This window comes from Pteropus vampyrus, unplaced genomic scaffold (genome assembly GCF_000151845.1).
Source record: "Pteropus vampyrus isolate Shadow unplaced genomic scaffold, Pvam_2.0 Scaffold388, whole genome shotgun sequence".
NCBI lineage: Eukaryota > Metazoa > Chordata > Mammalia > Chiroptera > Pteropodidae > Pteropus > Pteropus vampyrus.
Genome location: NW_011889169.1, coordinates 324,918 through 342,076, shown reverse-complemented (window position 1 = coordinate 342,076; position 17,159 = coordinate 324,918). Strand labels below are relative to the sequence as shown.

The 17,159-nt window shown below is 38.3% G+C and overlaps 1 protein-coding gene across 1 annotated transcript in view; it reads right to left on the bottom strand.

The window, feature by feature from the left end:
• CSNK2A1 (casein kinase 2 alpha 1) overlaps nucleotides 1-16,045 on the bottom strand; it is a 44,494-nt gene extending 28,449 nt beyond the window's left edge. The window contains exon 1 of the mRNA XM_011380105.2: nucleotides 15,894-16,045. The gene's annotated coding sequence lies outside the window, so the exon portion shown is untranslated. The remainder of the gene's footprint in view (nucleotides 1-15,893) is intronic.
• Between the last annotated feature and the right edge of the window lie 1,114 nt (nucleotides 16,046-17,159).

Sequence of the window (17,159 nt, the reverse complement as noted above, 5' to 3'; positions counted from 1 at the left end):
GAAGCTACAGTTATGGTATTGGTGAAAGGATAACAAATCAATGGAAAGTATAGAAATAGACCCACACAAATATGGTCAATTGATTTTTGACAAAGGTACAATGGTAGGTCAATGGAGAAAGGATAATCTTTTCTATAAATGTTTTGGAAAACTTGGATACCGATATGCAAGATAATGAATTTCAACTTAAACCTCACACCTTATATAAAAAAGGACTTGTATCTATAATATATAAAGAATTAAGAAAATAACCCAATTAACCATGGACAAAAGACCTGAAAACACGTCACAGAAGAAATATGTATAAGAATATGAAAAGATGCGTGATATTTTTAGTCATTAGGAAAATCTACAGATCTATTAAAATGGCTTAAAATTTAAAAAAAAACTGACGATTCTGAAAGCTTGCAAGGATTCATTGTAACAAACTACATAATTCATTCCTGGTAGAATGCAACATGGTACAGCCAGCCACCTTAGAAAACAGTTTGGCAGTTTCTTATAAAGTTAAACATACACTTACCATACAACCCAGCATACCCACTCCTGGTATTTACTCAAGTGAACTGAAACCTATGTTCACACAAAAACCTGCAAGAGAATGTTAATTGCAGCTTTATTTATAATTGTGGAAAAAAAAAAAAAGGAAACAAAGATCTCTCAACATGTGAATGGATAAACAAATGGTGGTACAATCACACAATGAAAAACTCTTGATTTATACAAAAACGTGGATGAAGCTGAAAAAGGCAGATCCAAAAAGCTACATATTGTTCTCATTTATATGACATCTGGAAAGGCAAAACCATAAAAAACAGAGAAAAGATGAGTGACTGCACCATGGCAATCAAACTGTTGCTACTGAAAGCACCTAGAAGCAGTATCAAATAGTAGTAATGAGAATTACTAGTGCCCAAATCATGGTTTCTCAAAACCTTTATCCAATAAAAAGAACAAGGGCTCTCTGGAGAAATGGCCGATTCTAGGATTGGGCAGGAAAAATAGAAGATAGTCTGGCATATCTTGTACTTGAGGGACATGGAGCCAACCTGAAAGAACTCCAAACTGTCAAAGCTTGAACAATTTGAAGAATAAAATAATGATAGTATTAGACTGTAAGTAAATATCCATGAGTCCATACTATATAAATAGATTAAATAAAAACTTTAATTTTTCCTTAATAAGAATCCCAATTTATACATGTAGAAAGAAATAGAAAGTCAGCATTGGATTAGTAGATTAACTGCTGTAGGCAAAAATCTACTGACAGATGCTAAAATTGTTGAGTAAAACTTTTAAGAGAAACAGGACACTTGCATAGCCTCTAAGTATCTCCTCCAGGATACTGATTAATTATTACAGTGGTTTTAACATATACCCCCAAATTATTTATAAGCCTCCCTCGAAGAGGTGGAGCTCAGTGTTCCTCCTCTTGAAGGTGGCTTAGACTTAGGAGAGCCCTTCTAATGACTAAGTATGGAAAGGGAGATAGGGTAACTCTACAGTGGAGAAACCTGGCAGTCACTATCTAAACATCACTAAAGATACATTATATTGACATCATCTAATCTTGATACGTGGTGATGAGAAGGGCACACTACTTCTTGGTATTTTTCTCAAATATCCATAACCACAATCTAGTCATGAGAAAACATCAATCAAACCTAAATTGAAGGACATACTACAAATCTCACCAGTCTTCTCCCAAATTGTCAAAGTCTTGAAAATCAAGGAAAGACTAAGAAACTGTTACGGACTGGAGGAGACTAAGAAGATATGATGACTAAATGTAATGTGGTATCCTGGATTGGATCTTGGAACAAAAAAAGGACATAACTGGTAAAATTCAAATAAAGTTCTTAATTAATAGTATTTTTATCAATGTTAACTTCTTAGTTTGAATAAACTGTCATGTGAAATGTTACTATTTGGGGAAGTTGATTGTAGGGTATATGAGGATTCTATTTTTGCAACTCTCGTGTAAATATAAAATTATTTCAAAATTACAAGTTAAATACCGACAATATGAGGTGCTAGAGAGGATGTGCAACAATACTCTCATACGTTGCCGGTGAGAATGCAAAATGGTATATCTATTCCAGAAAAGTTTGGCAGTTTTCTTATAAAGTTAAAATTACATTTTTCACATGACCCAGCAATCCTGCTCATAGGGGTAGTTACCCTAGAGAAATAAAAACTTACATTCATAAAAGCTTATACACATACATTTATAGAAGCTCTATTCATAATCAAAGCTCTACTCATAATTGTTAAATGGATAAACAAACTGGTCAATCTTATACAATGGAATACTACTCAGCAATAAATAGGAACTTTGATGAATCTCAAGCAATATGCAGAGTGAAAGCTAGTCTCAAAATAGTATATATTGTTTGATTCCATTTATATAACATTCTTGAAAAAATAAAACTAAAGTAACTGAAAACAGAATAGTGGTTGCCAGAGAATAGGGATGGGAAACTTGGTGTGACTACTAAGAGTTTGGTGTCCTGGTTGTGATGGTGGTTATCTGCATCTATGAGTGTTAAAATGCAAGGAACTGTACAAAGAGGAATAAATTTTACTGTATATTAACTGTAAAAATAAAAGTAAAATTTCTAGATGAAAAAGACTTATTACCAAAACTGATACAAGAAATGAAAACTCTGAATAGTCCTATGACCAGTTCAATCAATATTGTAATTGGGTATCATTTTACCTCTGTTCTATCCTAATGTCTTTCTACTGCACAGCTTAACACTTCCAAAACACTCTTAAAAAGTTACAAACTTTTTAAATGTTAAGCAAATGAGTGCTGAACATACTTCCCCCCCTCCCTTCTCTGTGCCTTTACACTGCCCTCCAACACTAGTTGCCAGGGAAACTCACCCTTCAAGAATCAGTAAATTTTATAACCCACAATGAAGCCTTTCCATACCTCTCCAAAATGAGTCAAATACTTCCTCTGTGAAGCCAAAGCACCTCTATATACTCATTACATTATCACATGTGTTTTGTTTATACATTTCTCTCAGCAGATTATCAGTTCAGGAACTCGGACTCTGATTTATTTCTCTTGGTATATGCCCTGAATTTATCACAGTGCCCAGCATGGTGTTCCATAAATGATGAAGAACTGAATATCAAGACAGTTGTAGTAGACAATATTTTGGCAAAAATGAATCTTGCTTGCATATGGACCTTCTCCTGTTCAAACTTAAGAAAAGTAGCTTGGCTGTATGATGGATATGTGATCTGCAGTTGATTTTAAGGATGTTCTTCATTCTTACATAAATGTTATTACATTTGACACTAACACCAGAAGTAAAACTGTCATACTATCACTTCTCAATGAGATGTGAAACCAGATGTTTCTTTGGAGCCATAAGCTTTTATGAGGCTGTGTGATTACCAATGTGATGCGCACAGTGACCAACCAATGCTTGATAGAGCTACAGAAACAGTTCAGTACTCTACTGAAAGAATGAACCTTGGAACCACTAAGAACAAATATGATCTTGGATCTGTCATTCAACCTATCTGATTAGAGAGGAAACTGAAGAATTAAGGATTAACACCCTCTCCCACTCCCTCCTTTACTGCCATGGAAGAAGATTACACAGGAGACAGTCATAATTCTTGAAGATGATGGATAAGTGATAACTAACAGGGTGGGTTGTCCTAAACTTGCCAACAATAAAAAATAGGCTGGAACCAAGGGCAGCAAGCATTGGTTGGCTTCCAATTACAAAGGTATGTGAATGCTTATGGTGGGTCAGTCATGGCTTTTTGGGATTTATATCGATCATTTTTAAACCTAAAAAGTCCAAGACCTAGATAGTATCTTTCCCATTTGCAGAAGGCAAATCTGAGTGATCTCTACAATGTGAGAGAGGTGGTGATTTAAGAGAGGTGGTGATTTAAAAGTATTCTGTTCAGATTCACAGCCTATTCATTCTGCTCTACAGCAAACATATATGTTCTATTTGGCTCAAGCAGTATTTCCCCAATTTTAAATATTGAGATAAAATCCACATAACGTAAAACTCACCATTTTAAAGTGTATGATGCAGTGAGTTTTAGTGTATTCACAATGCACAATCTTCACCACCATCTGATTTCAGAATATTTCCATCACCCAAACAAGTAACCCAATACCCCACAGCAAACATTCTTAATACCCTCCTGCCCTCCTCACAACAACTGCTAGCCTGCTTTCTGTCTCTATGGATTTGCCTATTTTGCACATTTCATATAAATGAAATCATAATATGTGACCTTGTGTGTCTGGATTTTTTCATTTAGCATGGTGTTTCAAGGTTCATCCATGTTATAGTTTTATTCACAGTAGTTTATTCTTTTATGGCTAAATCCACTGTATGGATATACCACACCCCGTTCATCCATTTGATAGTTAATGGACATTTGGTTGTTTGCACTTTTTGACCATTATGAATAACACTGCTGTGAACATTCTTGTACAAGTGTGACTTAGTTGCCAACACTAAAAAAAAAAAATTAACCTTCAATTTCTCAAAAGGAAGGAAAGAAGGCAGGTAGGTCTATGTGTCTCATAACAATGATTCTGCACATCTACACTGACAAAATCACTCCCATCTACTGAGTTGTGATTATCCAACAATGAGCTCTAAAACCCACTCACTGGTTTTACACAGGTAAACCTGGACAACTCTATTCGTTTACTTACTGTTCTATCTCCTGTGGGTATTTGAGTTAGCAATCTCTGCTCTAACTATATAAATTTATAAAATAATTAAAACTACATATTTTAAAAAGGTAACTGGGAAAAAAATATGGGCAAAGAAAATATTCCACATTACCACATGCAATGGCAAGCACGTTTAAGTTTTCAATTTAAGACTATTTGCTCCTTGATTTAGTTTCCATTACTAGTTCAATTAGAACTTAAAAAACCCACCTCAGGGTAGTTCACAGTATGCCTTTTGCCAATTAAGAAATACAGAACTGACCATGGATTTACAGAAAAATACTCCTGGTCAAGACACCTTTTCCGTTCTCCAACAGCACTCCTGGCTTACTTCTTCCATCTAGCACTGCCACTGTACTGTTTACACATCCATCTCCAGCTAAACACAGCTCCAAGGGCAAAGACAGTGTATCTTCAGGAATCTACCACAGAAGCTGATATATAAAAGATGGTCCAGAAATATTTGTTGAAAGACTAATACTGTGATAAATGATAAATCAGGCAAATGTTACAGTATTAAAAATAATGAAAGGGGGAAATTGTTATTTGGACAATACAAATTATGACACTGAAAAATGGAGTTCATCAATGAGATGAGATGTCCATGAACTCCCCTAAAGTATATATAAAATAGTATATGCAGGTTTAAAAAACAATTTTTTTTTTTAAGAAAGTCTTCAGCTTTTATTACAGGCTCAGAGGAATCTGTAAACCCCAGCAGAATAATTAAGAATGGTTGAGTTAGACAAAAGAAAATATATATTTTTAACACTGTAAAATATCTATTTTAGAAGATTAACTTGATAATTTACGTAAGTATTAAAAGGTTAAATTTCTCAAACTAAGTATATCCCATTCTTTCCTGAAGGAAGAGAAGACAATGTATCCTAGGCTTCAATTTATGTTCCAGCATGAGACCCAAACTTGATCGATGAATTATTAACACAATGGTTTTACACAAGGAAACCTCATTTTTGCTTCAAATTACTTGCTTAAAAAATAAGAACTTAAATTTCTTCATAATGTCCAAACTTAAACTGTTTAGAGTCTTAAATTTTTAACTATATCTCTTGAATAATAAGTGGAACAAGAATTGAATTACATGAAGGTCAGAGATATATCTTAAAATGTTCTTTTCTAAACATAAAGCCAAGATTACTTTAAGATTGGTGGCCTCTTGAATCTTAAAACTGTTAAGATACCATTCATTACTGAATTTTCTAAATTAGTGCTTACAGCTTTTCCAGAAGTCAAAACACAAAGAGAAAATATTTGTATGGCACACTGGGATAAATTATCAAGACTTTCAGACCTAAGGTTATTGGTTTGGATGCCGTTGTACCCTGCACAAATGGCCAGAGGGCTGAGGGGACCAGTATCTGCACATCTGTAACTCCTGATATGGTACCTTGGCTGAAAAACTTTGGTTTAAATAACCTATAGAGATCACAAGCTGAACAGTCAAAATCCATGCAGTAGGTTAAGAAAACTTTTTAATTCATAACTCCCCTTATTTCAAGAGCTATGCAATTATCTTTGTGGCTTTCAAGTATAGTCCAGATATACCACTAATGAACAATCGTTTCTTCTGGGAGATCATCTACAAATACAAATTAAACTTCCTAACCCTAGCTTGCAAAAATAAGCTAAAAGAAAACAAGTTAGTGGTAAAAATGAATGTAAGCTTAAATGAAGTTATCTTTTTCCTCCACTTTATAATGATTCTACTTTTCTACTAACATGATCAACAATATTCTATCAAACTAATACCATAGAAAGAGTGGTGTTTTTGTTTTTTAAATTGAGGAAAAACTATACAGGTAAAAATGGTTAACAATTAGCTCGACAGTTTCTCTAACACATTTTGACCTTCAAATCCCAAGACTCCAAGTGCACACTGAGTAAATAAGAAAACTACCTGTTTGAAGTCAACAGTTTTTTTCTGGGGCTGAACTCAGAATGTAAATATTCACAACAAGACCTGATAACTTATTAAGTTATTGCCTGTATAAACTGGCCCAATCTTTATGACGTCCTAACATACCATTGGGCATTCTGTTTTTATTCCCCTCTACAAAATTTACAACATTCTTGTTTTAAAAGGCAATTTCCATAAAAGAAACCAGCAAGTATGGAATAACAAAAAACATTAGCATCTGCGTCTTCTATGTGAATTTTATTTCTCCACTTTTAAACCAGAAAAGGAATCAAAGTATCAGTGTTACATATATAACATAGCAACAGCCTCTTCCAATGAAGGGAAGTATTATTCAAGCAGTTTGATTTGAATTGATAGTTGGTTCTATCTCAAACCTTTAACATAAGTTTGAAGTCCAGTATTGTCTCCAGTAATACAAAATACAATAAATGATGGGGAAAGACGTCGTCATCTGTGTATCTTTTCACCAGGCAACACAAGCAAAATAAAGTCACAATGTGAAAATTTATTCCACTGGCCAAAACCCTCTGGAACCGATAGAAAACTTCATTTGAAACCTAGAGTACTGTAAAGTATCATCTAGCTAGCTACACATGTAATATACGTATGTAATAATTATTACTATCATTTTAAAGCCTCTTATAAGCCATGCATGGTATGAGATGTATATTCCCATTTTAGAAATAAACAGGTCCAGAGGTTAGAATAACCTGCCAAAAGTCACAGGATTAGTAAGTGGTGAAAGCTAGATCTGAACCCAAGTCTGTTTAGGATTCAAGACCTAAATAGGTTATTTTCACTAATTCGATTCTATTCCCCTAATTCTACACACTGAGTCAATAATTGCCTATCACCAACATAATGAAATGGGTTGCTTTAAATTTGGAGGCAAGGTGAGGGATGCGAGTTTCAAATATCAGGAGTCTTCATTTTTTTATTTGAATAGGCTGGCCACAATGCCACAATGGCATAAAAATCTGATTTTAAAAGATGGGGGGGTGGGGGGGGGCAGGGACCCTCCAAAACAGATGGCCATTTGTATTCATTCTATATAGTCATAAATATCCAGAACACTTCAACTACTTTAAGGTATTGATAAAGACAGGTTCCTCCTCATACACTGCTGGTGAGACTGCAAATTGGTACAGCTGCTACGGATAACAGTATGGCGGTTCCTCAAAAAACTAAGAATTGATCTACCATATGATCCAGCAATGCCTTTAGTGAGTATTTACCCCAAAGACTTGAAAACTCATATCCATAAAGATATTTGCACACCGAAGTTCATACCAGCATTATTCACAGAGGCCAGGACATGGAAGCAACTGAAGTGCCCTATGATAGATGATTGGCTAAAGAAGTTGTGGTACATATATACAATGAAATATTACTCAGCCATAAGAAAATGAAATACTGCCATTTGCAACAACATGGATGGACCTTGAAATAATCATACTAAGCGAAATAAGCCAGACAGAAAAAGTTGAAAATCACATATCTCTTTTATGTGAGATATAAACCTAAAAGCAACAAATGAACAGGACAAGCAAACAGAGACTCATGGACAGTGACTACAGACTAGTGGTTACCAGAGGGTAGGGGGTGGGGGAGGTAGATGGGGTAAAGGGGGTCAAATATAGGGGGGTAGGGAGAGGGCGAAGTGGGTAAAGGGGATCAAATATATGGCAGATGAAGGAAACTGGACTTTGGGTGGTAAACACAAAATAGAATATACAGATATGAAATTATAATGTACACCTGAAAATTATATAATTGTATTAACCAATGTTACCCCAATAAACTTAAAAAAAAAAAAACAGGTTCCTGCTCTACCAAAGGAGTGTATGATTAATGATACACAGCAAACAAGAAAGCAAGTTAGTGCATTATGTAAGAGACCAGGACATACAGAAGATGGTTAATGCAGGAAAAAGTTCTTCAAACATATCTCTAATACACAATATACAAGTAATTCCCACTGGGAAATAAGACCTCTGATCCAGCCGGGTTCACAAGTCTATAGGTGAGCAAACCTTGAACTTCTCACCAAGAATGAGATGGGAATATTCACTTTCTTTTTTACCTAGAAGCAAGAGAACCCTATATTCACCAAGACTAGATAACCACTCTGGCAATGTGCACTGTACATGAGTAACGGCAGCAATCTACACTGGGCTTGAATTACATAATGACCCACCCCTAAACAGCAGCAATTCAGTACCTAACCCACGGCCATACCAGAAGCAGGAAGCACAGGTCAAAGGCCTCATTAAAAAATAAGAACTCTTGGCAGCAGAAAATGAAAATCAAGAATAAAGAGTAGCAGTACTGACAATGAACACATTGTCTTCACCGACAGGAAAAGGAAAGAACTCATATTAGCCAGGCACCCAGCATTTCATAAAATCATCTCCTTTAACCCTGAGATAACACTATCTGGTGCTTTAGTTATTAATCTTTACAAGAAAACTGAGATAAGTACTACAAATCCCCATTTTACAGATGAAGAAACTGAGGTTAACAAGTTGTCCAAGGTAGCTGTCATCTCCACTGTGGAGATGACAAAATCTAAGCTTGAGAGAGGTTAAGTAACTGTCCTCGAACTTGGTCTGTCTCACTCCGAAGCTGGAATTCTTTCCAACTATCCTGTTGCCCCCAACCACCACTGACCCAGCAATGTCAGTTAAAGAATTCCATTAAGAATGAGAAATTCTCACACACACACCCCTCCTATTCCTGTAGCTGTCTCAAAAACTTATATGTGAGATACAAAGCCAATAGGAGTTTTCATAAGAAAACATCTCAGAAAGCTACTAAGTTGTGGAATGATATATGTGTTAATACAAAATGTCCTCAGTTGTAAGTTTGAGAACAGGGACAATCTAGAGATCCTTAGCACAGCACCTACCTAAAATGTAGCAGGCACTCAGAGTCCGTTGAAAGAGTAACATCTTTTGACTGGTTATAAATTCAATAGCCCGAAACGGCTATTTTGTACTTTTTGGTATGGCATGATTCAATTATTTAGGAAAATAATTTACTCATTAATTTTTAAAAAGGTTGCTCTCTTGAATTTTGTAGAATGTTAATTAGATAATTAAATTGAGAAATGCCCATTAATGCATTAGGCATAACTTCAGGAAAATTTCGTGTTCACTTTTCCAAGCAGATTAAAATGTTTCGGCTAATAAAAACCTATCAAATATCTGCAAGACTAGAAAGTGTAAAAAAGAAAAAAGTAGCCAACATAAAGGCATTTAAGATGTAACACATTTAAAATTATAAAAGATTACTTTACGTATACAATGGTACTTAACCCTAAAGCCCTCACTTCAGATAACACAATTATTTTCTATGCATGAAAACACTACATCACTAATTAAAAAAAAAAAGCCTGCCCACCATACCGTTACTAAGTAGGTCTCTTATGTCTAAGAAACATTTCTACATTTTACTGTAGAAACCAGTGAAATGCCACTCCTAACATGATATTGTGAATTCTTTTTAAACTTTTAAAAAGACTCAATCCTTGATTTCTATAATGTATAAAAAAGAAGTTTAGTCAACAACTAAGTCTGCTTTTACCTACCTTGGAAGGCAGCTATGCTCACCACTATACCACCACCGCCAGTGTTATATCTACCTTGGAGCATGCCAAATATTTAAGAAAAACTGCCATTGTCTATAACCCAATGTAAATACATCCTTTGTTACAAATAGCAGCAGTTTCTTTTCCTTATTATCCTAGAGAAACATCATTTGAAAAGCTAGCTGGCCTAGATTTCTCTCTATTAAGAAACAACTAAATGATATACTACTTTTGAAATTATCCATCTTAGGAGTTCAAAGAATTTAGGCGTATGAACATACTAATACTCTTGTGAAACAAATGTGGCCCAGGTTACCCACTGAATTGTGATAGACCAAGGATCAAATCCAGTCTCTCATTTTAAATTAAGTATCACAAGCATTATTACCTTAAAATGCTAAGTCCTTACCTAACCCAATGCCAAATCATCAGTTCTCAATTTCTGAATGTGTGCAAATTGTACTGTAGTATTTATACAGAAGTTGTCACATAGTTGTCAAAACAATTATCATAACTATTATAGCAGTTAACATCTTAGAAGCACTTACTGTGTTAGGTACTGTGGTAAACATTTTACACACTTTATCTCAATTCTCATAATGCCCCACGAGGAAACTGAGGTACAGAGAGATAACCTGACCAAGGTAAAATCTAGAAAAAGGGCAAGGCAAAGGTGCACAGGAAATACACAGTAAATCCTCACTTAACATTGTCTATAGGTTCTGCAACTTTAAGTGAAACGACATATAACAAAACCAATTTTATCATAGGCTAATTGATATAAACAAGAATTAAATTCCTATGGCCTCTCATTAACCTTCTAATGAAAGGATGTTATTTGAAGACCTGCTATAGTTCAAAAGCTATGAATCTCCCATGCCTGGACCAGGATTCTAGGCCAGTTCTAACGCTGAGATACTTGACCGAGCCACTTAACCTTCATGTGGCCCATTTCCTTTATTTTTAAACCCAAAAGTCAAACAGATAATCTCAAATATCACTCATACCCTGAAATGCTGTTTGTAATCATTAATCAGGTAACTAACTCAAAAAAGGACAGTCTCATTTCCTCTACCCGCTGAGGTCTCCTTAAAAGTGAGAGTCCACCTTTTAGGAATCTAATCACTAGAATTCTGTTGAAGAACAAAAAAGCTTTTCTTAAAAGCTAGAACTCGTTCTGCATTTATGATTCCAAAATCTGACTCTTAACCTCAAATGATGATGACAGGGAGAAAAGACCTTATAGCATCTTTGGATTGGGATAAGAAGTGTGAAAGAACAGATAAACCACTGTATATAGGTAAAAACACATCACCTATTTATATCTCCTTTAAAAAATAGGAAATAAGTCTTCAAAAGGTTGTCACATAAATGCATTGCTTTTTCAGCCAATAAAATTTAATGAAGAAATTATGTCATTTATTGAAGATGTTTATTATAGGCATGGAAGAATCATCAATTTATAGAAATCCTACTGAAACGGCCTATAGCTCTAGCATCTACATTTTACCAAGCTGGTCATCTAGCCCTCCTTCAAATCGCATATAAAGGACAGTAACAGGTTATTTAAACATCAAGGAAGAGGCATAGGTTCCACTCAATGTTATTCTACAAAGTCTTCCAAAGGCCAAATCACTTTATAGAATAATCTTTGCTGCCTTTGTTCTCTAGAAAATAATCCCAAGATTCTTAAACAAAATCAGCAAAATCCCTATTAGTTTTCTGTTGTTGCCAAATTATCACAAACATAAAACAATACAAATTTATTATCTCACAGTTTCTATAGATCAGAAGTCAGGTGAGCTTGGGTGAGTGGGTCCTCTACTTAGGTTCTTGCAAGGCCAAAAATCAAGGTGTCCACAGGGCTGTGTTCCTTGCTGGAAATGGAGAAATCTGCTTCCATTCAAATTTGCTGACTGAATTTAGTTCCTTTCGGTTGTAGGACTGAGGTTCTCATTTCCTTGGTGGCTGTCAGCTGGGGCTGCCCACATTCCTTCTCACACTTTACATGTGGCCCCCTGTAGGCTAAGTCCCTTTCATGTCTCAAATCGATCTGATTCCAGCTGGAGAAAGTTCTCAGCTTTCACGGGATTAGATGGGACCCACCTAGAAAATCTAGGATAATCTGCAATAAGATAATTTCCTATCTGCAAAGTTCCTTTACAGCCCAACACTACTTAATTCAGATTTCAGGGATTAGGGTATGGACATCAGGGTCATTCTATCTACCAAAGCCCACCCTCTGACCTCTCAATTCAAAATCCAAAAATCTCATCTAAAGCTCATCAAAAGTCCCAAATCTCACCACTAAATCAGGTGTGGATGAGGCTCTGGGTGTAATACATTAACTACAACCCCTGAGGCACAATTCCTTAAAAAAAAGAAAAATTATCAGTTCCCAACATGCAATGGTGGGACAAGCATAGGGCAACAGTTATAGACATTCCGGTCCAAGCAGGAAAAATGTAAAACATATTCATCGGTCCAAAGCAATTTCAAAATCTGAGCAAACTCCATTCCATTTCATGGCCAGGGAAAAATCCTCTGTGGCTTTCAGCTGCACTTCCCTGGGCTCTTTTTCTTGAGTCACTTTTTTTTTTTTTTTTTAATGAAAAGCAGCACATTCACGCCTGAGTAGTTTTACCAGCCTGCTTCCAGCCAGTAGAATTTAGGGGGTTCAAGAGCCCTCCTTAACGTCCTACTGTCTCTTTCAACTCAAGCTGGCATTATTTCTATTAGTATAAAATCCTCGAGAACCTAGTACACTTTATCTGAATTTCACAAGAGTTCATTTCACTCCATTAGTTACATCCACAAACAAACCAGGGTGCACTTGGAAATCTCAGCCAAATATACAAGTTTGTCATTTATAAATTATCTTTTCCACTTAACCACGGGACCCAATTCTAAGCTTGTCACTATGTAACAAGGATAGTCTTTTCCATTTTCCAATGCATACTTCACTTCCATCCAAGCCCTCATTAGCAGTCATTAACATCCATATTTCTACTAACAATCTGTTGTAGGCCTTCTCTGAAAAACACTCAGTTTTTCTGGCCTCCACTGCCACTTTCGCATTTTTAGATAACAGCACCCACTCCTAGTACCAAAATCTATACTTGTCTAGTGTTCTATTGCTGCCATAACAAATTACCACAAACATAATGGCTCGAAACAACAGAAATTTATTATCTCACAGTTTCTGTAGGTGAGAAGTTGAGTGGGTTTGCCTATGTCTTCTGCTTAGGGTCTTGCAAGGTCAAAATCAAGGTGTATTCCTTGCTGGGAACTCTGGGGAAGAATCCATGTCCAAGCTCATTCAGGCTGTTGGCCAAATTCAGTTCCTTATGGCTGTAGGACTGAGATCTCCACTTCCTTGCTGTCAGCCGGGGCAGGTCTTTGTTACTATAGGCTGCCAGCATTCCTTCTCATGCTTTCCATGTGGCCCCTTCTAGCAACAGCAAATGGAATCCCTCTCACGATTCAAAGCTCTTATTTCCCCTTTGCCCCATCTCTCAGCTGGAGTAATTTCTCTGCTTGTAAGGGGTCATGTAATTAGATTGGGCCTATCCACAAAATCCAGGCCAATCTTCCTATTTTAAGATTCTTCACCCTAATTATATCTGCAAAGTCTCTTTTATCATTTAACATATTTAAAAATTCTATGGATTAGAGTATGGACATCTTTTTGGAGGGTGGGGGGCCATTCTGTCTTCTATAAACCCAACAGTATGTAAGGCTTTAAACTCAGTTCCTGAAGAAAATTTCTTTCTTCAAGAGTTGTGAAGTAAAGGTGTATGTTCAGAGATAGAGACAATAGTAAAATCAAGGATTCACCAGGAAGAGAAGGGCTAGGCAACAAGAAAGGCTTAAAAATGCATTGTGGAAAAGAAGCTGCCATTTGTTTCATCCCCAAACAGCAAAGAAACTAAACCATTCCACAGAAAGTAACCCAATGCTACCCCTTAAATGTGTGCTTCTCTCCTCTACTGTATTCAGTAGAAGAGGACATAATGGGCCTATACTGGCACTTAAAAAAAAAATGAAAATAATAACAAAAAAAGTTTCTCCAGAGTGACCTAACTTTGTAATTAGTTACTAAATCAATCTAAGCAAACTTCCAATTCTTTCATTCTTTCTTCAGGTCATATACCTTCTTCTAATAGAAATGAAAGTCATCTATTTCAAGTCATAGAAGGACAAACCTACCCAGGTAAAACAGCAGGTGAACTTTTTAAAATGATATAGTCCTGATCTTTTAGCCCGAGGTCCGCCAAGGCAGTTAAGCCAAATGACTTACAACAAAACAAAAACACTGCAACTACAAATATAATATTCTGAAGCCTTGCCTACTGTAAGACTCTCGACCATAAATTTTACTTAGAACGTTAGAACCCCAAGTATACCAGCTAGTCCCTTTTAATAATAGTGACAGTAAGATCTATTGAGCATTTACTACCTGGCCAGGCACTGTGGTAAGCACTTGACACAAATTATCTTTACTCCTCACCATAAATTTATGATCTAGGGAATATTATCACCCCCATTTTACAGTCAGGGAAACTGAGGTTTACAGAGGTTAGGTCACACAACTAAGCAGTAGTGGCACTGATATTTGAGAACTCAGTCTGGTTCTTTACTACTGGGCCTATACTGCCACCCCTTAGATGGAATGAGGTCTTCCAACTCTTAGAAAAATCTTCCCTTTCTAGCTTTCTTTTCATTTCCTCTCCCCGCACACCTTTCTCATAGAATGCAGCAGCTGAAAGGTAATCAAGTCTTCTCAAATTAATCTGCCACCTCCTTTTCAGAACTCTTTCATTCCCATCATCGCAATAGCCGAGAACAACTTCTCCTGACCCTGACTTTGTTTCCCAAAAACAAACTACAGAAGCTCCACCCATCACCTAAGCTAGAAATGTTCCAACGCTGCAAAACAAAAAAACAAAAAAGTCCTACTCTTTCAAAAGGTCACAAACTAACATGTATACTCTTTAGCCAACCTTTAATTCTACATATCTTTCCTTTTCCATCCAGGCTCCCAACCCTTAACTCCAACCCGTTCTGCCTCACTTCGTGGTCCCTTCTGCCTTTCTCCTCAGTGACCTCAAGCGGGGTTCCCTCCACCTTGCACCCCAGTCTGCAGGTGGGAAGCCCAGCCTCGCCCAGAGAGACCCTCAGAAGGCCCCTGACTCCAGTTGCTCTGCTCCGCGGGAAGGTTCACCCCACCCTACCCAGCAGGCACTACTCTCCTAGGCATCCGTAGCCAGCATCCCCCTGCGGCCCCACCCCTCAAGCTCCCTTCCCCCCCTGTTGACCCCCTCCTCCAAGTTGCCCCCTAGTCCCCGCCCCAGTGCAGCCCTCTTCCCCCTAATAAGCCGGACTCTCGAGCTAGTTCCCACCCTCACATCAGCCTCTGTCCCCAAGTCTTGCTCCCACCTCCGGGTTGGGGGGTGGCCCCGTGCCTCCCCGAAGGGCTGCAGGGGCCTCGGCCGGTGTGTGTGTGGGGGGGGGCAGGGGAAGGAGACCAGCCGCTCTGGAGTTTGCTGGAAGCATAAAGGGCGGCTGCGCCCGGCTGCCTCATCCTGGGCCAACCTCTACTCGCGAACAACCTCGCTTGGCGGCTCCCACGGTACCTGTGGTGGAAGCAGCAGCGGCAGCGGCCGCTCTCCCCTCTCCTCACACAGACAATATGGCGGCGGCGGAGGAGGAGACACACAGCTCGGCCGCCAGCCGCAGGGACCAGAGCGAGGCTGCAGCCACCGCTGCCGGAAGCGGAAGCCCCCTCCTACCAGGAGGCGGGGCGGGACCACTTCAGACTCCGCCCCCATGGTAATTGCGCTGAGTGCTGCCATGCTGGAATGTTCTATTGTAACCTGGGGTTCATTTCCGGATTAGGGCGCGAAATAGAAGTTTTCGACGTAAAGCATAATAAAGAGACTTGCAATAATTAAGTGTGTTTTGTTTCAGTACATTTAAGCACTGACGAAAGAGAGAACACGAACCTTCCCCTAAGTGTACAATTGGTTTGACCCAAGCTAAAATGGCGGTCCCTAGGTTTCCCGCACTTCACTCAGATTACGAGTCCCATCAGTCTACAAACCGGCCCGCCTTTCTTGAAAAGAAGCATGCGCGACCCGCAGAGCTGTAGAGCGAAGCAGTTTGGGAGTTGAAGTCTCCTGCTCCGACCCCCCGTTTAAGGTTAGGGTTACAGCAGCACATTTTTTTCTGCTCAAACTTCGAGTTCGGAACAAGCGAACGAAAGTTGGACCGCGGGACTGGTGTGGCACAGGAGGCGAGGAGGTGACGATACTAGCTCTCTAGAGTCTGAAACCCAGTTCCTGTCTCCTACAGATGTCCTATCTAGAGCTGCCCATCTAGAATAATTTCTCCCTAGGGTCTGCACCGCCCTTGTCCTTGCCCGGGTAACCTCCCTAAAGCACCCAGCGGGCATTTTTCTACCGAGCAAACCTGATCATGGCGTCTTCTTGGTTAAAAATCTCCCAAGGCTCTTTGTACTCAAGCTCTCCTCTTGACATCCAAGTTCCTACATAGTTTGGACAACGCACTCCCCCCTTCTGCCCCCCATTCTGCCCTCTCGCCCTAAATCCCTGCTGCTCCCACCCAATAAAACTGCAGATTATTCCCGGGAAATATTCGTGTTGCCTCCCTGCCTCGCTCTGACGATTCTTTATGTTAATGTCACCTCCCGGACTGGCTAACTTCTGTATGCCCATCGAAATAATTCAGGAGTCCTCTCCTCTGGGGATCTTTCCTCTCTTGAGCTCCCACAGACCTAGGCACCATCACTCAGCAGCCTGACTGGTCCCTAGCCTGTCTCTTTCATCAGAATCCCCAATGGACTGCTTTGAGTCTGATGATCATCCTGTCCCTGAAGGCCC